The sequence below is a fragment of the Zonotrichia albicollis genome, chromosome 4 (assembly GCF_047830755.1).
Source record: "Zonotrichia albicollis isolate bZonAlb1 chromosome 4, bZonAlb1.hap1, whole genome shotgun sequence".
NCBI classification, from domain to species: domain Eukaryota; kingdom Metazoa; phylum Chordata; class Aves; order Passeriformes; family Passerellidae; genus Zonotrichia; species Zonotrichia albicollis.
The window spans coordinates 30,766,746-30,782,344 of record NC_133822.1 but is presented as its reverse complement, the minus strand read 5'-3'; the positions used below and the strand labels follow the sequence as shown (position 1 = coordinate 30,782,344).

The window sequence follows — 15,599 nt, the reverse complement described above, 5'->3', positions numbered from 1 at the left end:
GAAGGCTATGTTGCCCTCAAACTGTTTCTCTTCCACATCTTGTGTCTCTTCCTGCAGCATTGTCCCCCACAATCTATGGAGAGATTCCTAAACCTAGCTGTTCAAAATAGAAAGTGCAGGTTTACCTGTGTCTGAACCAGGTGGTTGGTGCATAATGAAGATACAGAAGAGCTGGATTTGATTTTTGTTTCATTAAACAACTGTGTGTGACATATTCTGATCTATCCTTCAGCAAGAGACCTGGCAGAAGGCTGGGAATTTGGAGGTGTGGGAAGTGGACTGGGCTGAAATAATAGGAGCCATGTTTCCACAGCATGACTAAAAGGGATGAATGAAAGAATATACCTCAACCTAATTATGAGCATATTCCAAAAAGTCCTTGTCTATTGTCTGTTTGTCTTTGTCTGAGAGAAGAGGCTGCTGACAAATGGGAAAGGAATGCACAATCAGGTTTTGTCAGGTTTGACTCCATCGATCTTTGTGCTGCAAGTTCTGCTTCTTGGATTTGGTTCTCAGGGCGTGCCATGAAACGAGAATTTTTGTTTCACAATTCAGAGGGAGGAAATAAGAAAGAGGGCTTTTATTTTAAGATTTAAAATCTGTTTTCATTACATATCAGAACAAAACCACTGTATTTCCAAAACTTTCGCATGTAAGGCCCAGAAAGGAAAGAGAATAGAGGCCAAACAACAAATAGGCCCGTGCCTCAGTGATTCCCCTCTGGAGGGGAAAACCTGGCTCCCAGCTCCCAAGCATTGCCAGACAGGAGAAGGATGGCAGCTTGGACTCCCCCATCAGAAGGCGAGGGATAGCCAGGTTTTCTCCCTGCCCCCCATACTCTTTTAGTTAACTCTCTCTCTCTTCTGCCCCCATCTCCTTGGAACCCCTCCACTCCATGTAAATAATTACATATGAACAGAGCTACAGAGAATGAGAGTATGCAGTCCAGCGGTTAGGAAGCTCCCGGGAGATAAAAGGGAGTTGCAGATTCAAGTACTTGCTCTGTCTGATTTGAAGCTGATTTCAATTAAGTATTCATTGGAAGAAAGAGAAATGGCCAGTGCAGCTGGGCGGCCGGGGACCCCCTCCAAATCAGAGCAAGGACTCGAACCTAGGGAAGCACTTGCCAGGGAAACCTCCTAACCACTGGCAGATCAATCAGCTCTCTCACATGACGCAGGCATGGGAGGCAGGCTGAAGCACTCAGCCAGTTCTGTGGGAACTGCCTCTTCTGGGGCCTTTGCTCTGAAAGGAAACCTATTAGAAAGCACATATCCAGCCAGTGTGCTAAAATAATCATGCGAAGTGATGTACAAGTGTCTGTTCCTCTCACCCCAATATGGAGGCCCCCACACAGACAGTCTCCCACTAGAATTGGAGAAAGCTGAGAAGCTGACATCAGGCATCTCCAGAGTCGAACTCATTTTCTCCTTTTCTGCAGTTCCTCTACCAAACTAGGAAGGTTTTCTGCCAATGTTGCAGTCGAAACACATACATTCTCTCAACAAATTCCAGAGAAGCATCCTTTTCAGGTGGAAAAGTTGGTTTTGGATTGTATGGGATGGATCCAATACTAGTAAAGAATAGCAAAATTATCAATCATAATGTGGGAAATGGAGAAGTACTTGACAAATGTTTATGTTTAGATTCAGAAGGAAGCAGGATGATATATTGAAAGTCTCACTTGATAGTTACTGTTCCATTGGCAATTAGTGATGATATTAAGCAGCAGTCATTAATAAAAACATTTGTAAACCTGCAGGACTTGATTGCAGTCTTGGTTAAGATTGACAGCTTGGTTGACAGGAGTAGATGCAATAAGGAAAATATATAGATCTTATAAGGTGTTTAACTTGCTCCCACATAACAATCCATTACTGTTAAATGGCTTAAAAGCTGTCTAATGAATATATTTCTGGAAGTATTTTAAGCAGAATCACTCTCATTCAGGGAGGTGTTCCATCTGGAGTCCAGAGGGGGTTCTATTCTTCGTGTCAGCTACTCCTGTCACATACCAAGAGTGTAGACAAAAACAACACAACTGCAGTAGAAGTTTGAGGCAACACCAAAGGCATGTAGGATGATAAAAGTGATGGAGGAACAACTTTGTTGTTAGGATTAATTCCTTGTAATTTCTATTACTTGCATTTTCAGAACCGAATGTGAGTCATACATCTTGCAACAAAAACTTTATTTCACACTTAAAGCTATAAAGAGTGATTCAGATATAATTTGCAAAAACTTCATGGTCACATTAGATAATCAGCTGAACATGATCCTCCAGAGCAATTCTGATCCTTAGATAAATAAGCAAGGGAAAGGGTCAATTAATAGCTCTAGTGAGAATATTGCTGAAATACCACATGCAGTTCTGGCATCCAAACTTTACAATCAAAATTTGGAAGGGATTCAGAAAAGAGCTACAAGAATGATCTGTGGTCTGGAAATCAGACTGAGACTAAAGAAGTTTAATCTGATTTATCCCAGAAAAGTTTAAGCAGTAATATGATCACAGTTCACAGGCACCCAGATGGTAGAATAACTATTACAACTATGAGAAAGAAATTTTTAACTGTAGGTGTCATATCTAGTGTAAGAGGCATAATAAAATCCATTACGTAGAAGGCAAAGCTGGACAAAATTCAGGGCAAGTTTGGAGCAAATATTTTCTCATAACTGTGAAGGGCATAAGGATTGAATACAATGAACTGAATTGTCTGCCTCACAGTCTTTATAAAAAGTCTAAAAGCAGTCCATTATTATGAACAGAAAAATTCATGAGGTGCTGCAGTAAAATTTGTAGATATGCCATGCAGGAGGTCGGACTACAGGATGACCATAAGCTATCCTGGGTTTAAAAATCTCTGAATATGTGGCTATAATTTCCTCATTTTTCCTTTCTAATGGAAGATGGTCACTGGCTTTACTATATAATTTCCTATGTGTCAGCATCTGTCAGTGTTGGACAGCTTGGGGATATTATTATGTAGGAAGAACCTTGTTAAATATCCACAGCTAAAAATAATATTTAAGGAGCTTTAGGTCTATTACTGTAAGTTAAATAAGGATCCTGCTGCACACTGCAGACATTGATTATCTTCTTCAAATGACATGGAAATTTTGGTTCTCCAGAATATTCTCTTGAATGGAATATGATGATTTTTGACTTTCTCCTCCAACTAATAAAGAGGTTCTGTGTTTTTCTTTAAACCAAAAGGAGACTACAAGAACTAGCACAGGAAATGGCTGGTTTTTATAAAGACCAATATCCCTTCTGAACATTTTATATGGCAAACAGTTGCATCAATTAGTGAGATGAGATTCAAGGACACTCACAGATACTGTTATTCATTGTTCATTTCATCACTCTTTTAGGTACCATCAATGCTACCCTTACTGCTATCACTGCATGGTAGGAGGAGGTTCCACTTCCTATAGGAGATGGCTACAGAAAGGCTGACCAGTAAGAACTTACTTAAATTGGATGTGGGTGCAAAATAACTTCTACAAAAAAAGCAACAAAAGAAAACTTATTTGGGCTCAGGTTTCTCTAGAAATTGTGTTCTGGTTCAGGAGTGCTGTTCACAAACACTTCAGCAAATTTTGAATGATTAATGGCTTTCCTTGTCTTCCAATATAGAGCAGATCGTATCCTTGCACTTGTGGTCAAGTCTTCCTTTGAGTTTTGGGATTCATTGAAGCCAGAAAGGTATCTAATACAGTAGGGGGGGCGCAGGAGATTTTCCACTGATGTTTTGTGCAAGAACTTTCTCCCTCAGTTCCCCTCCCTATGGGTTAATAGTCAAAGCAGAAGCAAAGGTGTCAATGGTCTAATCCTCGTCTTACAGTAACTTCATGCTTTGATCTCGTTAGCAAAAGTCTTGGCCTAACAACAAATGTCCTGCTGGCACATCAGTCCCTGGACAGGACACTGACAGCTTGCATCTAGTGCTTCAGTAGCAACCAGCTGAGGCAGCATCTGCCAGTGATCATGGTGCTCTAAAAGGCACCAGTACAACTTATTCCTCTCCTAAACCCTCCTAGCCCCCATATCTAGACTAGGGAAAATCCCAATATCTCTCACTGTATGATAACCACTACTAAATAGTGACTATTCTATGTAGACTTCTACCTTTCTTCTATATCATGTAGGTAGTATATCCTTCTTCTCATGACAGTGAAACTCAGGGGTGAGTCTTCAGCCTGCATTTCAGCTGATTTCCAAGGTTAAGCATATAGATCTTCATTTGATTTCACACATATTAACACCTTCAAGTATGTTTTGCCAAGCTTAAGAACAGCACTTTCACATTTTGTTCAGAATTTGTGCCTGGCACTTTCTACAAACACAAGATTATATTTGTCCACATGCTCTATATAGGATTAAGGTGGAGCCAACAGACCTAACTCTCTCTAGTCTGGCAGACTAGACCTCCCTATTATCAAGCAGCACAGCCCAAAGCAAGAAGAGACTGCTATACCATTGACTTAAAAGGCATTGCTCCTGAATGGAGAGAAATCTGGAATTGCTACTGTGTAAAGACTAATTCTATTTATTGCATTGCAGTGGTAATCACACAGAAATTAATAATTCAGCATACTTGGCGTTGTACAGTCTCACACTTACATTAAGAGTTAAACTACATGATACTCTTCCCCTCCTTCTACCTCTCAGTAATGATCCAACATAGTACTGTGAAGGGAAAATATCAGACTTTTCTGTGAAATTCTGAAATACAAAATCATTCTCATGAGATCAAATGAAGTGAAAGTTGAAGATTATGCAGGATAAATTCAATGAGCCATAGCAATATTACCTGTCCAGTAATTTTATTGCCTTTCCTTATCTTATTCTCTTCTGTTTCAGCATGCCCTATTTGCCCACTTGTTAAAAAAAAAAAAAAAAAAAAAAAGGCAAAAAAAGGCTATGTCTTCCTTGCAGAGCTAAGCAGGGCAAAAGACTGTCTGGGCATGATCAGCTTGGATGTTGAAGAGCCAAAATAATAAAACTAGCAGATGCTTAGACAGCAATATCTGTATGGATGTATTGCAAAGGGGCGTTGCTGTCCTGCCCCCTGGTGCTGCACTGACTTTCAGGGCACCAAGACCACATGGAACCAGATGCGCAATCCCACCATCACCAGCAATGGGTGTCAGCAGCTGGGGAAATGTTCCTGACACCTGGAACAGGCCTCACAGGCAAGCTTGTCAGGAGACACAGTGCCACGTGCAGCACAGTGCCATGGCTCTGCTCCAGCCCGGGCTGCCCTGGGGAGCCCACACCGCAGACGGAAGTGGGAGACAGGGGCGGGGAGCCACAGCCTTGTCCTGACAGCCTTTGGCTAGACAGGTCTGGTTACAGCAGCTGAAGATCTGATCTGCAACACACAAATCCAATATGAACAATACAAAATGGAAAACATCCTGTACTAGGGGAACATCTGTTTAGGCGGTGAAAACCCATCATTCTGGGTGAATCAGCACAGCTGAGACTGCTGTTTGGCTGCCTGAGTGGTTGATTTAATTTTTTCCAAGCTTAGCTTTGTACCGTCAGTGAGATTTATTATCTGTGGCACTGCTCAATCCCAGGAGGTGCGGTTATCAGGAGGCACTTGGATCCCCAGCTCTGTTACTGGGCTTTGCACTGCATAAATTACAAGATGTCCACTGCATAGGACATGAGCAGACCGTCTGTTTTGCCTTGTGTTCTGAATTCCTTACTGCATCTCCATGTTGGTACTGATAGCACTGAACAAGATCAAGATTCTTCACTGGCGTAAATTGACAGTGATCTGTCAAAATCTGTGATGCAATGTGGATTTGCCCTCACTAAGCATCTGACCCATCTTTAGAACCCTCTGGGTGAAAACTGTTGGATTTCAGGAAGCTGGTGGTCTGATATTCTCTGCAATTAGGCTGTTAACAACTAACAAACACTGTTAGTTTGGATTTGTCTTGGCCCTTCTGCAGTCACTGTAAAAGAAAAGAACAAATCTTGTTCTTTCGATGCCTCCTCCGATGAAACAGAACTGTGGCTATTTGACATGAGTATTAACAGCTTTATCAAGCTTATGAAAATGAGTCCAGGAGAAACAAAAGACCCAATCTCTGCAGCCTTGAGGTGAGCTCTAGAGGACTCTATTGCATCTGCTGCTGTCCTGAGGCTATGCCATCCCAGGGCTGCTCAGGCATTGTATATAATCGTGATTATATTTTTTTTTCTGTGTCTAGGCAAGGCAGTGGTTCCCAAATTAGTTTCTAATTAGTTCCCAAATTAGTTTCTAATTCCCAATTAGTTTCCCTTCTGATACAAGGCAAACAATTGTGCCAGGTCCATGTACAGGTCACTTGGCTGATATTGCTCTTTGTTATGCATATCAAAAATTTATCAGCAAATTAAAGCAGAAATGGGCTCATAGAAAATAATTCAGAGAGGAAAAATACCTGGTTTTCGATACAACTCAGAGCACCTGAACACTTCAGTGTATCATCTATGACTGAAAATGGCCATTTTCAGTTTATTTCTGAGCAAAAATATATTTAAAATACTTCCATATACAGTAGACACTTCAGAGGTACTGAAATATGACAGAAATTCCAATTCTTTGTCAAAGCTGAAAGTTATGAAGCAAAATTTTGACAAAATTTTGCTTCATAAATTCATTTTACCTGGGTAAACTGAAAAAAGAAACCTGTGCCATTGCTTTCTTACTCATACCTCAGCAGCAGCCATTTGATGACCGTGGATACAGAACTCTGATATAAGCCAGGATTCAAAAAAGGCATGAATCTAGTCTAGCACATAAATCCTAACACCTTGAAAGACAGACATGAATAAACATTTTTCTCCTTATGGCCTGTCCTGTAGTTATAACCCCAGCTCTTTTTAGAGACCAGACTGCTATAAAAGATGGTCCTCCTCTTCTTCAGAAAATACAACTTTCTAATTCTTTAACTAATTAATTCCAACTAGTACCAATTTATTGGTGCCCTGAAACATAGAAAACATGGAAATGTGCTGCTCTTGAAGAGACTGGTCTTCAATTGAATGACACTGAATTCTCCAGAAAACGAAACAGTGCATTTTTTTAACAGTCAGGGGGTGACAAAGAAATCAGCTGACTCTAATCTTGACATCCTTTTTCAAGCAGAACTCGCTTCTTGGTAATTTTATCTGACTTAGTGTTAAACAAATGCTAAGTTTAAATTGAATGAAAAGATCAGGTTGTCAGCTCATAACAATGAGTTGTTAAGTCTTGGCATACAATAAAATCCAGATTAATGGAAAATTTTAAAAAGCCCACAGGACAATCATCTATCAAACTGATGCACTGCACTGCAGAGTATAGTTTACGTTATCTGTGCTGCTTAACAGGGTTTGAGTAATGTGACTACTCAGCCTGAGGGGCACATCTGCAGACCCTCACATCACCTCCCTCCTAGCGCTTTGCTCTGCTATTCCTGATAGCAATATGTAGAAGATGAATACTTGCTTGCATCACTACCTTAAGCTCAGCACCTGAAGTCCAGATTTGGGACAAAGTTTACCACAGTATTTATTTTCATCTTCTGTAAGGATCTTATCTTCCCCAAGTTTTGCATTGCTGGTCACCACGGCAAAGCAGGACATAACAAGTAACTCTGACAACAGTATGAATGTGTTACTGATATGCCACTCAATTGTTATCTTATTATGCCTTATTTCCAAAATAAAAACTGACTGGTTACAAATCACAAAATCAGTAGAAGACACCTGAATCATGGTGGGGAGAAATTAATTACTCTCAGAATGCAACTTCTAAATGTAACTTTATTAAATCTAGTATTTAAATACTTTTCCCCTTGGTAAAGACCTTTTATCCATTAATGCTGGAAAATAGCCTTTCATGGGATTAATTCCAAATCAAATTTAGGAGAGAAGCAGGGATAGTGTGTCCACAGACACATATGTGCAATTAAACGAGTACATGCTCACATAACAAAAAGCCAACTCAATTACCTCCCAAGTATAAAGCTTACAAAGAAGATGTGAACTTTATTCCAGAAAGTTTACCCAGCAAACATAAGAGAAAGAATGTGGAAGAAATTTATGTGAAAGCAAATACTTCATACCTTATAAAATCCCCACTGGCTGGTTGCAAAAAACTCTTGGAAATGCCAATTAGTCAGGTGTCTCTTTGTCCTTTTTAATTTTCCTGCCCTTATTAAATCAATATCTCCGGCAACTTAATGGCTCCCCAAAGTCTAGGTCAAACAGAGAGGCAAGAAGAGGTGGAATAAAAGGCTGTGCTTAATTTTGTGCCATGATCTAACTGTGGCTGGAGAGAGAAGGAATAATTTAGCCTGATTAAATAACTAAATATACAGTGCCTTGAAAGGAAAATTGGCCCTCACTCAGAGGACTATGGAGATAATCCCTGAACAAAAACCATTACCACTGCTGGTTGCAAAGTTGAGACAAATTCTTTTCAGAGGCCTTTCATTTTTTTCTGTCCTCCACAAAGTGCCTTTTATCTCCTCTCTGACAGCACCCTGTGAAGGAGAACATCAGGACCGTGTTTTAGCCCAGCTGCACCCAAAGAACCTCCCACCTTCATGGGCCAAACAAGATTCTGCTGCCCCTGAGTTTGGCTCGGCCCTTTACAGCAGGTGAGTGAATTCTAGTTGTGGCACATGGAGGAGAGCAGTCACTACTTTTGTCAGCTGACTTCTGTCAGCTTCAGGGACACTTGGGAATTTGGAATATCATAGCGTGGAATACCATACATGAGAGGGAAAATTGCTTTGGTAGAGCAAAACCACTATGACTGAGGAGAATAAAAATGAGGAAGACCAATCCCATCCATAGCAAAGTTTGCAAGGACAGAGCCTGAGCTGCAAAAGCTGATACAATTCCACCAGTCTTGAGAGAGGTACCCACCATTTGCATAAGCTGGAGACCTGGCTAAGGAGGTGTATTCCAAGCGACTACTTTTTGAAATGATGGCATTGAGTCAAGGTAAGAAGAGAACTATCTGTTGAATGTTCTGTTTTAATGCCTATTGATTTGATAGGACTTTAGAGCAACAAGTCGCTTAAATTAAACACTTCAGCTTGATACCTAAAGAAGGGATGAGATACTTACAACCTAATCCTACTAAGTCGTCTCTTCCCATCCCCTCAAGACTGCTTACATTCTTGCTAAGAAAACAGGTCTTCCCCAGCTCAAAGATTGGACTTGAAGGAAAGACTGTTTCGTAAAAATGAAGTGTAAATATGCAAAATTAACCCCATGCATTTCTGGGAACCCAGATTAGATTTAAATGCTTCTCAGTAACATCTCTATGATATGAAAATGTTAGAGGTTCTAGAGAGAACAAGAAGTGGGAGTATGCTAAATAATGAACTTTTTCCTAACACTTGATATTGACTGAAAGCATAGAGGGAAAGCAGAGGCTTTCACTGCTGTAAAACGGCAGAGAACAACACAGAGAGAGAGGGGCAAAAAATACATAAAATGTTACCCTTGATTTTGGAGATTAGTCAATAGCTGAGCCAGAGCACAGATCAGGGTAGGGCAGGAGGAGAATTAGGACTGCACATGTCTTTGTCTAGATAACAGGAGGGATGACACCACTAGAGACAAGTGAGAATGTTATTTTCATAATGCTCCTCTACTGCAAACAAGTAGAGTCATCTTCACATTGGAAATGAATAAAATAAGATGCAAAGTGATCCTAGCAGGGTTTTCAAAGGTTAATTAAATTATTTAGAGTGCAATCCACAAAAAGCAGCATCAGGTTTTCAAAGAAGCCCAGGTGTAGAGCTTTTGCTGTGTTGGTGTCTTCACCTACTGGTAATAGAAATTGTAAGAAGTATTAAGAAAGAATACTTTAATTTCAAATTGATCAGAAACAGTTCTTCCTTCTGCCTAGCTGCTTCACTTTTGCAATGAAAATGGATGTTGAGAAGAGGAATTATTTTATTAGGTTGTCTACAATGGTTTGTTCAGCAGTGGATTGGACACCTAACTTCTTAAATTATTTAAGTGAAAAATTAGCTCTGGAAATCAAACTGAAAAACCCAAATACTTCACTTAGAAAATGGTAACAATGCAGTTGTTTGAATGACTAGAAATTGCTTTCATGGATTTATACAGTTACCAAAGCAGAGTACTCTGTAATGCAAATCCCAGTTTCTCATTAAGAACATTAAAAAATGGAGAGTTTCTTCCATGTTTGAGTGAGCAATCACGTTTTGTTCAAAAGGAGTACCAAAATAATTGTTGCTGCCGTTTTAATCTCTGTGCCTTAAGTCTGACTTGCTTATTATCTGAAAAGCAGTGTAGCAAATGAATTTGATCACCAGTTTTCAATGTGCATGGATGAATGTGGCTGGTTCATGTTTAATATAATTCTCTGACCTGTAGCACTAGATTTGGTCTGTACACCGCTTGGTACTTCACATGCTGATGACATAGATCAAAGCAAGGTAACACAGATTTTAATGAGAAACCATTAAAAGTGTGTTTTTTCCACATTTAGCCAAATCAATTAACATTTAAGATCTCATAAGAGAAACTTTTTTCCTAATATTTTTGCCTATCAAAACTTAATGTATGTGGCATGATGAAAATGATAGTTATTTCAGTGCGTAGGGAGTTTTGTCTGCCAAAATAAAAACCCACACCTGCATAATCCTAAGAATGGGAGGCTCCACACCTTAGGGGGATTCATGTCCATGGCAGAGTTTCCTGGATCAGGACCATTGTTTAATTTATACCCATGGACTGAAAATTCCTGGATTCTTCAGCTTTGCCTTCTATGAGTTGCAGGAGTGGATGAGTCATTTAGCCTCATACCTAACATGTCATTTCCCATCATCTATTGAGTATGCAACCACAAGAAGACGAAGCGAAACCCCAGCTATTTCTTATCTCACAACTGTGTTTATTTTGAGCTAATCAGTCATACTGACATCTGTTTGGCCCTAATCCTGATTTTGTTAATAAGCCATTTGTGTAAATCTGTTCTGTGCAAGACCATGCCTTAGTGCATCCTGAAGACTGATGAATGCATTCTGGAAGCCAGTAATACTTTAGGATAAGTCCACATAGAAACTCCACTAATTTTCTAATAAATATTGTCTGTGAATGAGCTCATGAACCTCCAGAAGACCAACTTTATCTCTGGGGTCTAAGTCATACAATGGGCAAGTTTCCAAAAAAGGAAAAAAGCAAACTCCTTACACTCCACAATCTTCCCCCAATCTCTGCTGTTGCTTAAAGAAAATGGTTCACTCTTTTATATGTACTCTTGAAAATACTGCATTTATTTAATTATTCTGTTTCTTGTCTCATGGTAATTCTCCTAGACCCTTTCTACAACAATGGTTCTTATATCTGAAGGCCAGAGCCAGCCAGACCAATCACCTGGTCTGGCCTCTTGCATAACATGCACGACAGCATTTCACTCTCTGATCTCTGAATCAAGCATTGTACCTTGCAGGAATTCCAGGGGATCTTGTTTTGACTCCAAGCTCTGGAGAATTTACCACATCCTTGGTTATCCATTCCAGACATATGTTGTCTTCATGGTTATGGCATTTGCAATTTGAATTTTTCTGATTTTCCACCTTTTAAGTCTTCTGTCCCACTGTGGTCAAGGCACAGTGAGGTCTCTTTAGTATCCTTCATGCCATGCAAAGCTTCAGGCTGAGACCCAGAAGGCCTCTCCATCTCGTGCTCAGATAAACACACTACCTGGAGCTGCTCACATCCTCAGCAGTCAAAGTGGATTTAACAACAAATTCTCTCCAATAACTCTTCTCTGAAATCTCTTCAGGTTCTCAGCCTTTGGTCTGAAGGCATTAACCAGTGCAGCAGGCAGAAGAACTGGGCAGTTCTTCTTGGACATTGCCCAGCCTTGTCTCACTGCACAGGCCCCACTGCCACATCAGGCCACTTTGATCACTCACCTGCCTAGTTGTACCTTGTCACTACTTCCCAGAAAACACGGTTTCCTCATCCAGTCTGCAGTGTTTATTTCTCGTCTGCCTAATCTCTCATTCCTCCTCTTTCTTAAAAAACACATTTTTTCACCACTGGGTTTCCTGGATAGCACTGGTTATGCCACTCTGGCTATGTATTTCCAAGGAAATGACACTTCACCTGGAAGCTTAGCATATTCTCTGTTGCAAAAGAAAGCCTATAGTAATGAATTCTTATTTCTGTCTACTTCCTTATGTCCTTATTTCTGTTAATATATCTGTTAATTCCTTATCTCCCTTGAGTCACTCTAGTGGGAAAATGGAGTCCCAAAACAGACTTCTCAAAAAGTCTGCATTTATTGGCTCCACAGGCTCCTGTTGTCTTTTGGATGTGAGATTCACAGGCATGTTTCACAGTGGAGGCTCAGGGGATGGCTGTGCCAAAGCTATAGAACTTCAACAATGACTGTATTCACATCCAGACATTTAATTTTCTTTCATGCTACAGTGTCATATAACCTGTATTCATAGCAGGCTCCTGTGAATGCACAAATAAGCATATTGGTGAAAACTGGGAGCATTAAAGTATGATGTTCTGCCATCATGCATGCCTGTGGACCCTGTGTAATCCCACAAAATGTCACAGGGATTCAGGCAGACCTGCACCCTCTCCTCCAGATGAGGAGCACTGGCAGAGTCTTTTGCTCCACAGCAGATGTCTGCTTTCCAGATAATCCCAGGACTTTAGCAATGCTGAGGTCTTTATCCTTCAGCTACTTTGACTGAAATAAGACAACCACTTCAAAAGTTTCTGAGGGGAGGAGGAATGACACACAGGCAGGCAGACACTCATACAGATGGACAGTCACGGGCTAAAAAGGGAAGGAGATAAATAATTTGTACTGTGGGAGTTTGTCCTTAGTCACCTTACCAATCTTTTCTCCTCTCCTTTACAATCTCTGCTGTGAAATTTCTGGCTGCTCACCCTTGCTGCACACTGAGACAAATGCTACCTGCGTTTTTATCCTTCTGGTAGCCACTTTTCTAGAAAGATTTCTTTTCCTTGTAAATTCATATAACACAAAACACCAAGAAAGGTACAAAAAATGACTGCTTAGTGTACCCAGGCTCCATCTGATGCTCTCAACAAGTCCCAGGAAAGTACTTAATTTTGGCCACTTAGAAGAGACCACTGAAATCTTTGAAGTCTTCTGAAGCAGCTCACAGCCTGTGAGTCTGCAAACCCAGAAGGCATACCAAGAGCTTTATTTGGGACCATGCTACATTAAGCACAGCATAACGAGTGGCTGCATCTGAAAGTCAGTGCAGAAATCCCCAGGGTGCCACTGAGGGGACTCCACACAGTGGGAAGGGGACAGCTATGTCAGTTTGGGAAGAACTTCACCTTGACTTGCCTGCTCCCAGATGGCTGGCTGGACAACGCATTTTCCAGAGTGTGGATCTGGCCAAACTTCTTGCAGTCACACCAGTCTGGCCTGGGATCACCCCATCTCGCTTTCTCCCTGTGGCAGAAGTGCTCTGGCAACACCAGGGTAGCCAGACCCTGTAGCAGGAGGCAGAGAAACAACCCCTGTCAGGTGCCAGGTTTGCTTTATAGGGACTGTTAGTACAGTTAAAACACACCAGCAAAAACCAGGCTGCACGCCCAGAGTATCACACAAGGCCTCCTCTATCAGCCCAACCAATTTGCTGCTCTCATGGGAAAAATCAAAGGGCCAGGGCAGCAGACAGTCTGTTAGCAAGCTACAGAAATAGTGAGTGGCTGATGTCTAAACTCAGGAAAGGAAATTCCTGTCCATGTTCAGAAGAGCCACACACATACACCCACAAATAAAAATAACAGGAAGGCATGTGCTGCTGATGTCTTTGATAGTGGCCTGAGGGAAACGTGGTAGTTTGGCAGAAGCAGCAAGCCAGGCACCTACTTAGACGTAACCTGTCAAGCCTACTGATGATGGTGCCCTGACAGACAAGTCTTAGAGAAACCTGATCCAGTACGGTAGCACAGCAAATGCAAGGGGCAAGGCCTGGGGAGAGACCCCAGACACATCGAACAGCTCAAGATCTCCTACAGGAGGAGAAGGTTGCAGGTTGTCGCAATGGCTGAGAGAGACAAATGTGTGCAGCTGTTACAGTTTCTGTCTTTTGGCCTGGGAGCCCATATGTGTTCAGATGCATTCATCTCTCTCTGAGAAGGGAACTGGGTGATATGTGCATACCCATAAGACTCTAGAAAATTCCTGGCCCAAACATATTTATCACATTATAATGACCTGTAGAAGTTCTCAGGTTTTGGTGAGAATTATGTAATGTGGTTCCAAACACAGACTTAATTTTTCTGCCATTATAATGACCACAATCTCTTACACACACACACACACACACACACACAAAACAAAACAAAAAAAAAAAAAAAAAAAAAAAAAGAAAAGAAAAGAAAAAAAAAGGAAATAAGAGGTGGGTCAAGGGTCTGCAAATCATACTGGCCTGGTTCTCTAATTAATAGCAATACAAAGTGGAGTTTTCTTTGCCTTTTTGTTTTCCCCTTAAGATATTTTCCCCCCTAAGATATTTGCTACTAGACTGGAGAGCATCCTGCTCCATTTAGCAAAGACCAGAACAGATTCACAGACTAGCCAGGCCTCAGACATTATGTGATCTGAATGCAATTTCTCCACCCAGTCAACAAACACTCTATGTTTATTAATTTCATAAGAGGCTAATGGGGATGCAGGGAGGGAGGGAGAAAGGAAAGGAAGGAAGGAGGGAGAGAAGGAAATTCTCTTTGACTATGCAGAATGCCAGAGTTCGGAGAATTGTTACTAGCACAGTATGCTGAAACTAGAGCTGGGCAGTCTCTTTACTTCACAGCAAAACTTGCCTTAGGACTGGAAAACAAGATTTCTGTTCCACTGGGCTGGCACACAGCATACAACACAGGCAGGAAGTGAAGAAGAATTTACCAATGAGAGGTCAGGGGAATGTAAACAAAAGTGGTTTTCTTTTACAAAATAAGAGAGTTGGGACTATAAATCTCCTCCTTCACATCACTAGGTCATTCTACTGGCACACTCAAGGCCAGCAAACCCTTCTGGTTGCCTGGACCACTGTGGCAGGCCCCTCCCACAGACAAGCTCCTTGTAGGAGAAGGCAGCTCTGAACAAAGCTGGTGTCCATCGGGGGCCTGGACACACAAAGTATGGCCAGCATTCTCAGAATGCTATCTCAGCAGTGCCCACAGCTCTTGGGCAGAAGATAAAGACTGCAGCCCTCATAGCAATTCATAGTCTCCACATTCTTTTTCTTTACTGGCCTCAAATAAAAGAGTGTTTGTGAGCAGACCAGAGGCTACTGAGCTTGACTCAATGAGTTCTGTGCATCCAAGCAGCCTTGCTGTAGGGATTTCTCTTGTACCTAGTGTCTCACCTTCTTCCAAGATCCACAGCTGAGCCTCATTGCAAACTTTTGACAGAAGCTGTGAATCAATGTTTGCTCCTTAAATCTCCTTCCTTGGTCAAAGCTATGCTTATTACAGCTCTCCTTCCTTACCTTGCAGGCTGATTACTGCCTTCTTGGTCCACATTTGAAAATTCCCTAAGGAGCCAGCAGTG

At 41.2% G+C, this 15,599-nt stretch overlaps 1 long non-coding RNA gene across 1 annotated transcript in view; it reads left to right on the top strand.

Annotated features, from left to right (window-relative positions):
• The window catches only part of LOC113459795 (uncharacterized), a 76,861-nt gene that overhangs the window by 51,457 nt on the left and 9,805 nt on the right, over positions 1 to 15,599 (top strand). The window contains exon 2 of the long non-coding RNA XR_012579991.1: positions 8,529 to 8,649. This is a non-coding gene — a long non-coding RNA (uncharacterized LOC113459795). The remainder of the gene's footprint in view (positions 1 to 8,528; positions 8,650 to 15,599) is intronic.